Source organism: Neomonachus schauinslandi, chromosome 13 (assembly GCF_002201575.2).
Source record: "Neomonachus schauinslandi chromosome 13, ASM220157v2, whole genome shotgun sequence".
Taxonomy (NCBI): Eukaryota; Metazoa; Chordata; class Mammalia; order Carnivora; family Phocidae; genus Neomonachus; species Neomonachus schauinslandi.
In genome coordinates this window covers 66,087,941-66,098,231 of record NC_058415.1, presented here as the reverse complement: position 1 = coordinate 66,098,231, position 10,291 = coordinate 66,087,941, and positions in this window count along the sequence as shown.

The window sequence follows — 10,291 nt, the reverse complement described above, 5'->3', positions numbered from 1 at the left end:
ATAGAAGTGTCTTCTCGCAATCTACAGCTTCATTATTTTTTCATTTCATCTCTCCTAGTTAGCAGAGTCATCTACCTATTTTGCTCCTTAGTTTAGAAACCTTCAGTGAATCCTCACAAACTTCAGTATTAAATCTATCTCCCAGACTGACACGCTTAAGTGGTGTTATACAACAGAAACAAGTGGCCCCCCAAATGTCAATGACTTACAGTAACAAAGATTTATTTCTTTCTCATGATAATGCTTTTGCATGTTGACTGCAGTTCTCCAAATTATTTTTATTCTGGAAGCCATCTGAAGGAGTAAACTCAATCTGGGCAGGCATCGAAGAAAAAATGTATATAGTAGACTGTACACTGATTTTTTTTTTTTTAAACTTTGGTTTTTGCTCTTATTTTATCGGTCAAAAGAAATGACATAGACAAGGATATCAATGGAATATGAAATCCTCCTGCAGGAAGGGATGCTAGAGGGAGAAGCAAAAATCTAATCCATCACCCTCTTCACAAGCTTATTTTTATGTCTGTCAACTGAAAGTACTATTTATTATCTTTCACAACCTGCTGTTTCCTTGTTGTGTTTGCACATAGATCTGAAAATTTAAATCTGTCAGAATCCCTTAGAGTATCTTCCTGGCAATTTCCTACTCATTTTTAGGAACTGTAAGATCTATAAAGGTCCTATTAGCTTCAAGAATCTATGTGGCATATTTAGAATTACTTTTACTGGGAAATTTCTATTATGTGCATAACCCTTTTTCATTATAGCCTTCACTATAGCCATAGCTGTGAATATCAGTCTGGTGCTCATGCAGTCTGTTTCAAAGCTTCCAAAGTTTAAGTCTCCTAATTTTGAAACAATACCATGTTTGTTTTATTATAAGGTGGTGTAGGCCAATTAAATAGATGACTGATAGATACCAGACTTTGCTTCCATTTGAAGGCAAATATATTTATTTGTTGAGTTCCCTAATGCGAGGGAACAAACCTACCACTGGACCTCTTCAAGTAGAAGATTTTCTCGCATGTCATGTGGGCTCAGTATCAAAAGATCACTATATAATTAGTATAATTTTGTATATTAATATAATATTTGGTGCATTAATATAACATGTTGCTTTGTATATTATTAAGCATATTACTTTTTCTTACATGTAGTAACTGTTGAGTGGTTATTCTGTCTTTCTTAAAGTAACAGCTGTCCCTTATGTCCAGTCTTTGGTTCAGCAGTCTTGTTCTTCCATAAGAATAGTTTCATGGTCTCCAAACCATCCTTCATTCCATGGAAGAGAGACCATTATGATTGTAATCATTAAATTTCTGTTACAGAAGAACATAGGGGTAAAGAGTTAGACATATAAGATAGAAATGTTAACGTTATAAGATTAGAACACTCTTGTTCTTCTCCCATACTTCTGGGAATTTCTCAGACTTTCCATCTCTGGGGGCTTTAATTGGCTTTGGAATTTCCTAAACATGAGCATATCTGAGATTTATGAGGTTCTCATGGTCTTCTATATTTTAAGGAGAGATGAGAACTAGCAGAACTGCCAGCTACTAGTAAAAACCAGTAGGTTTGTTGAATACATGATGAATGTCTTAAAAGATGAAATTTGAGAGCTGAAAGAAACTCTAGAAATGATCCAATCTAGAGGAACCTAAACATAGCTGCATATCTGAATCACCTTGGCAGATTTAAAAATTACGGATGCTGCAGTCATAACTGCAGAGATGCTGATTTTGCAGATCTGGAATGAGGGGCACAGAAGACTTAGTCACTGAATCCAAGCCTCTCTTTACACTCTACCAATCTCTTCTGTTATCTCCCACAATATACAGTTGAGAAAGCTATAGAAAGTAGGTGCATAATAAATGTGACTGAATGACATCTAGTATAAATTCAGAATACATTTTTTACTGACAATATATCCCATGCTTGTCTTGTAAGAAGAAAGACAACTAGGATATTCTTTTAGTATGTAACATTTAAGTCAGGTTCTTTAGTTTTGATAAATATTCTGGTTCCTACCTAGTGGTTCCCACTTAGATTCCAGAGGTGGAGAGTAACCCGAATACCACCCCAATACCACCACCAAAGAATAAAAAAATCTGAGAGGAACTCCTATTTAACATACTCAACCAAAAAAGAATGCTCATGAATATCCTGAAGTATCTTTCAACATCCCATCCTAATAAAAAAAATTCAACCTTCTAATTCAATGTAATCAATAATTTTGAGCACTACTATATGCCAGATACTCTGCTAGGTGATGGATTATATGACCTTAGTTACTCTGATGAAGAGCATGCAATATCAGAGCAGAAGACTGAGCTAGTTACCATCCTATCAGCACCCTTGCCCCTCACTGCAGCTTAACTATGTGCCCCTAACATGTTCAGGGATCCAATTCCAATGCCTAGATATTATTTACTCCCAGTGCTTTTATCTTTTTCAAGGTTGCATTAAACAAATATATCTCTTTTTACTCTGTCCTCTGATTTATCCTCCTTTTCTTTCCCCAGGATCCAGTGTACATTTTCTCCCTCAATTCTGCTTATGAAATCTAACATGCTTTATCTGGTTTCTGGATTTTTTTTACCTTTTGAAAGTACTTACCTTTAATTCTTATATAGTTACTTAGGAGAGAACACCACCACCTACCTTTTAAAAGAATCTGAATTAAATTGAAAGTTTCTGTCACAGGCATTCAAGTAGTCATGTTGAAGATACCACCAACCATCCAAAATCAGTCTAGTTAATTTTTAGGTGCCATACTGACTGGTTCCAGGACAAATTTGTTTTTGTTACATACTCTTGCCATTGTTTGTGTCTTGCCATCACTGTTGGCCAAGACGCATCAATACATAATTGTTATCACCTGATCTTATGTGAATTTGGTAAGGTGCTATTCACATTGTTGTCACATCAACTGAATTATGTTTGTAATTGGTATGACTCATGTTGAATTTAATTGATTTTCACAATGTCTTCAAAAAGATTGTTATGATTTACCACTGAAATAAAAAGTGTATGTGTGTACAATGTCCTGGACACAGAACAACATGATATATGATAACATTTTAAATGTAAACAAAAATCTAAAAGTATTCTTTCAGTGATTATCAAGTAAATGTTCTAAGTGGAAAGAAAATCATGCCATAGTTTCACTGGCAGGAGATTTTCTTTTTCTTTTTTAGACATATATAAAATGATGTGTTTTTGTGACTCAATTTGCTGGAGGTGACTTTATGCCCAGCAAAGACCATTCTCCAAGTTTGCCTACTGATTAATATGGCCATGTAACTTCGTTGTATACCTAGAAATATAAACAGAAGTTATTTGGTTGATATTTTGGAAAAAAACAAACAACTCCTTTATGTGGGCAAACTTAACTGAGAAATGGTGTCTTCCTTTCTCCTCATTGAAATGGGGACTTGATGCTGGATCTTGAGTATCCTTCTTAAGACCAAGTGACCCTGAATACATAAGAATGACTGAGAAAGATGAAAGTAGCCTGAGCATTTTATGACCTTGTAGGACCAAGAAACCAGCCTTAGACTTCTTACCTGTGAACCCCTCGTGCATTAGAAAAATAAAATCCTTAATTTTTACTATTTTTCAGGTATCTAAACTCACTGTTGATGACAAATCTTGACTCTACACATAGAATCAAATGCATAACATGAAATTCATAAAACTTTTGATAGCCCCCTAATGAAATTATTTCCAAATGATTCAGTAAGAATGGTTTTCCAGGATATTTTATTATTTTTTAATTTATGTAAGTAATATATCACCATTGTATTAGAATAGAAGGATAAGAACCATATGATCTCCATACATACAGAAAAAGCATTTGACAAAATACAGCATCAATTCTTGATAAAAACCATCAACAAAGTAGGGGTAGAGGGAACATACCTCAACATCATGAAGGCCATATATGAAAGACCCATAGCTAATATTATCCTCAATGAGGAAAAAATGACATCTTTTCCTCTATGGTCAGAAACAAGACAGGGATGTCCACTTTCACTACTGTTGTTCAACATAGTACTGGAAGTCCTAGCCTTATCAATCAGAAAACAAAAAGAAATAAAAAACATCCAGATTGGCAAGGAGGAAGTCAGACTTTCACTCTTCATGAATGACATGATTCTCTATGTAGAAAACTCGGAAGATGCCACCAAAAAATTTCTAGAACTGATACATGAATTCAGCAAAGTTGCAGTATATAAAATCAATATACAAAAATATGTTGTATTTCTATATACCTATAATGAAGCAGCAGAAAGAGAAATCAAGGAATTGATCCCTTTTAAAATTGCACCAAAACCTATAAGATACCTAGGAATAAACCTAACCAAAGAGGTAAAACTCTAGAACACTTATGAGAGAAATTGAAGAGGACACAAAGAAATAGAAAAACATTCCATGCTCATGGATTGGAAGAAAAAATATTGTTAAAATGTCTATACTACCCAAAGCAATCTACACATTTAGTGCAATCCGTATCAAAATACCAACAGCATTTTCCACAGAGCCAGAATAAACAATCCTAAAATTTTTATGGAACCACAAAAGACCTTGAATAGTCAAAGAAATCTTGAAAAAGAAAAGCGAAGCTTGGAGGCATCACAATTCTGGACTTCAAGCTGTGTTACAAAGCTGTAGTCATCAAGACGGTAAGGTACTGGCACAAAAACAGACACATCAGTGGAACAGAATGGAAAACCCTGAAATGGACCACAACTATGTGGTCAACCCATCTTCAACAAAGCAGGAAAGAATATCCAATGGAAAAAAGACAGTCTCTTCAACAAATGGTGTTAGGAAAACTAGACAGCCACATTAAAAAGAATGAAACTAGATCACTTTCTTATACCATAACAAAAATAAATTCAAAATGGATGAAAGACCTAAATATGAGACAGGAAGCCATCAAAATCCTAGAGGAGAACACAGGCAGCAACCTCTTTGACCTAAGCGAGAGCAACTTCTTACTAGACATGTCACCAGAGGCAAGGGAAACAAAAATGAACTATTGGAACTTCGTCAAGATAAAAAGCTGCTGCACAGTGAAGGAAATAGCAAACCTCAAAGGCAGCCTACAGAATGGGAGAAGATATTTGCAAATGACATATCCGATAAAGGGTTAGTATCCCAAAATCTATAAAGAACTTATCAATCTCAACACTCAAAAAACAAATAATCCAGTCAAGAAATGGGCAGAAGACATGAATAGGCACTTTTCCAAAGAAGATATCTAGATGGCTAACAGACACATGAAAAAATGTTCAACATCACTCATCAGGGAAATACAAATCAAAACCACAACGAGAAACCCCTCATACCTGTCAAAATGGCTAAAATTAACAACACAAGAAACAGTGGGTGTTGGTGAAGATGTGGAGAAAGGGGAACCTTCTTACACTGTTGGTGAATGCAAGCTGGTGCAGCCACTCTGGAAAAACAGTATGGAGGTTCCTCAAAAAGTTGAAAATAGAGCTACCCTATGACCCAGCAATTGCACTACTGGTTATTTACCCCAAAGATACAAATGCAGTGACCCAAAGGGGCACCTGCACCCCAGTGTTTATAGCAGTAATGTCCACAGTGGCCAAACTATGGAAAGAGACCAGATATCTGTCAATGGATGAATGGATAAAGAAAAGTGGTGTATGTGTGCAATAGAATGCTACTCATCCATCAAAGAGAATGAAATCTTCCCATTTGCAATGACGGATGGGACTAGAGGGTATTATGCTGGGCAAAGTGAGCCAATTAGAGACAGACAGTTATCATATGATCTCACTCATATGTGGAATTTAAGAAACAAAACAGAGGATCATAGGGGAAGAGAGGAAAAACATAAAACAAGACAAAATCAGAGACGGAGATACGAGATAAGAGACTCTTAATCATAGGAAGGGTTAGGGGTGGGGGGATGGGGTTACTGGGTGATGGACATTAGGGAAGATACATGATGTAATGAGCACTGGGTATTATATAAGACTGATGAATCACTGACCTCTATCTCTGAAACCAATAATACATTATGTTAATTAGTTGAATTTAAGTAAAAATAAATTTTAAAAAAGTGGTATATATTATATACACACACACACACACACACACACACACACACAGTGGAATATTGCTCAGTCATCAAAAAGAAAATCTTGCCACTTGCAATGACAAGGATGGAGCTAGAGTGTATAATGCAAAGTGAAATAAGTCTGTCAGAGAAAGGCAAATACCATATAATTTCTCTCATATGTGGAATTTAAGAAACAAAACATGATCATAGGGAAGGGGGGAAAAAGAGAAGGAAAGAAGTGTCTCTTATGAGAGATGCTTAATGATAGAGAAAAACAGTTGATGGAGGTGGGTGGGAGATGGGCTAGATGGGGGATGGGTATTAAGGAGGGCACTTATGATGAGCACTGGGTGTTATATACAACTGAAGAATCACTAAATTCTTTTTTTTAAGATTTATTTATTTGAGAGAGCGAGAATGAGAGAGAGAGAGAGTACATGGTGGGGGGAAGGTTAGAGGGAGAAGCAGGCTCCCTGCTGAGCAGGGAGCCCCATGCGGGACTCAATCCAGGGACTCCAGGATCATGACCTGAGCCAAAGGCAGTTGCCTAACCAACTGAGCCACCCAGGCGCCCCAAATCACTAAATTCTATACCTGAAACCAATTTTATCAAATATTAACTAACTGGAAATCAAATAAAAACTTGAAATCAAAAGAAAAAAAAATAGGTGAGTTAATTGAAAATAAATTAACACCATCTAAATTCCCTCTCAAAGATTACTAATATTATCCAGTGGAAATATTAAATATAAACAAATATTTAAACTTTTATAAAATGGATCAATATATGTTGTAATCAAAGTGAGTGATTTAAGGGTGTTCATTGTACTAAGGATGTTTTTTCATTCTCCATTTTTCAGCAGGCTTAAAAATTTTCAAATTGGAGATTCAGATCTCTAATGTGTACATATATGTGTGTGTACATAACTTTGTACATTTTCCAAAACACTTGATTGACAAATATCACAGTTGGAGAAACTTTGGCACTTCCTTCAGTGCTGCTTTGGGCAAGCTCAGGGTTCCCATTTCACTGAGCCTTGTCCCATAACTATCTCCACACAGAGACTTGAAAAAACTCATTTATTTATCCTTCTCCCCCATCTTAGAAATAACATCCCTCAAACATATTCCCACTACCAATTTTAAAATCTGAAATGAAAATCCTGACAATGCAGAGGTGAGTTATACTATAGGACTAATTAGAACCCTTTGAATTTCAATGAAGAAAGAGAAACTGCTGTACTGAGACAGAATTATCAGAAAATGCCTGCTCTTATACCCAGTAGTGCAATTACTGGGTATTTACCACAAAGACACAGATGTAGTGAAAAGAAGGGCCATATGCACCCCAATGTTCATAGCAGCCGTATCCACAATAGCCAAACTGGAAAGAGCTGAGATGGACAAAGATGTGGTCCATATATACAATGGAATATTACTCAGCCATCAGAAAGGATGAATACCCAACTTTTACATCAACATGGATGAGACTGGAGGAGATTATGCTAAGTGAAATAAGTGAAGCAGAGAAAGTCAATTATCATATGGTTTCATTTATTTGTGGAACATACGGAATAGCATGGAGGACATTAGGAGAAAGAAAGGAAAAACGAAGGGGGGGAAATCGGAGCGAGAGATGAACCATGAGAGACTATGGACTCTGAGAAACAAACTGAGGATTTTGGAGGGGAGGGGGTGTGGGGGGATGGGTTAGCCTGGTGATGGGTATTAAGGAGGGCAGGTACTGCATGGAACACTGGGTGTTACATGAAAACAATGAATCGTGGATCACTACATCAAAAACTAATGATGTATTGTATGGTGACTAACAAAACATAATAAAATTTAAAAAAAAAAGAAAATGCCTGCTCTAAGTATATTCAAATTTGATAAGTGAAATGGCTTTCAGTGTGTTGTTTAGGAATCCCATAGTAGAGCATTAATGAGTCCCCATAGCTGATTACAAGTCAGTTCTAGCAAGGGATGTAATTAAAGTCTCAGATGTTTCGATTTTCACAAATAGAAGTTTGTCCTCCCTTGGTGCCTTTTATCCATGCTCAGAGTTCTTTGCAATTATTAGCTCATTAGTCCTAGTGGATTTTTAATTTAATTGTAAATTAGTAGACCCTACAGAGTTAAATATAAAACAAACAGAATGTTAATAGCCCATTTCATGAATATATATACCAATGGCTCAACCTTTATTATCTCAACATATACATTAATAATACCACCAGTGACTCCACCTCTCCTCTAAAGCAAGCACAATTTCATGTGTCCTGCATATCAGTAGTACACAAAATGTGTTTCAACCTCAAAACTACTTTTCTTTTTGGTACTTTTTTACATGCCGTTTCAAAGTTTAGCTTTTTGAGAATTTCTATATATCTTCATCCTACTACTTTGTAATATGTATAGCAAAATTGTCTCATATATTATGGACAAATAATAGAATGTTTTCATCAAATACACTGATTACTGAGATATCGTTTGATTTATCAAGCATCTTACATTAACATTACTTCCATTAACACCTTCAATCTGGGAAGGAAATCATGGGCATTTTCAGTGTTTCTAGGGCCCTGAGAAATATTTGGCCTTGTGCAGAATTGAAGGACTGAAAGAGGGCAAAGATTTATCACATGGATAAATGGAGAAGTGAATCTTGATGCCCCTAAAATTGAGAGAAGAGAAAGAACTATATAGTTGAAAGCTGAATTTTTTTCTAACCAGGTTCCATTCATCCTCTAACTCCAACTTAACTCCTGCAAATCACCCCTGCCCTCATTCTGTTCCAGTGCTGTCATTCCATTCCTGGTATGGTAGACCTGCACATGACTTAAGCCTGGCCAGTGTATTGTTTTCACTGGATTATGGTGATTGGTCCATGTAACAAAGTACCACAAACTGGGTGGCTTAAACAACAGAAGGTTATTATAGTTCCAAGATCAAAGTGTCAACAGGGTTAGTTCCTTCTGGATGCTGTGAGGGAGAATATGTTCCATGTCGTCTTCTTAGCTTCTGCTGGTTTGCAGGCATTCTGTGGCATTTCTTGGGTTTTGCTGCATCACCCCAATCTCTGCCTTCATTTTTATGTGGTGTTTTACCTGTGTGCCTGTTTCCAAATTTTCCCTTTTTGTAAGGACACCAGTCATACTGGATTAAAGATTCACACTACTCCCATAAGACCTAACCTTAACTAATGACATCTGCAACGACCCGATTTTCAAATAAGGTAACATTCATAGGTACTGGGTATTAGGACTTCAACATATGAATTTGGAGGGGCACAATTCAATCCATAACAGTCCAATATAAATGAACAAGCCATTAAGAGTCAATGAGGCTCAATAAAAATTTCATTGTGAATCCTCAAATATACTCCCAATTCTTTTTTTTTTTTTTTCCCCCACCACATAAAAGCATGCAGGGACTGATTCTGCTGCAGTCATCTTACAACCACTGGCTGGGAGTGGGGAGTTTGCTGAAGGTAAATATAACATTGTGGAAGTAGAGCCAAGAAATGAAGATAGAAATGTCTATTTCCTTCTTACTGAACACTGGGTAAAACCATAACTGAAGTCAAATATTCCCTTAATTGTTCAGTTCTATTAGCTAGAATGTACCCTCCCCTAACCCTGTCTTAGTATCACTTTCTGCCCATTGCCAAAGAAATAAAGTCATAAAGGATATGATTAAACAGTGGATTAGGGGTGGGGTATCCATGGGAACTCAAGAAAAAGGGTGATAGAGTGAATAACTCCTTTCTACTTTTGTATTATTTTAAATCAGATTCAGTTTGATGAGTTCCTCCATAGGAATATGTAATACTTCGAAGGCATAAGGAATCTAATCATTCTGTTCTATGAAATACTGAATCCCTTCACACAACAAAGGTGCAGTTTCCTGTAACAACAAATCTCCCAGCAAATGATCGAGCTATATGTTTCCAGATGCTGGGCCTGCATCTTCTTGGGAATAAAGAGACAATCAAGCTAAGGGCAAAAGGATTAGCACAAAGCTAACAGAGGATCAGAGGTCGAATGCAGACATTGTCAGTGGCCACAGAAAGGTGGTCTTCAATCAGAGATAGTGTCTAAACAGTGGAATTAGAAATGCAGGCTAATTCAAAAGGAAAACTATTCTTGGGAATGGGGTGGGAACTTGACTTTCAAAATGCATACTGGTGAT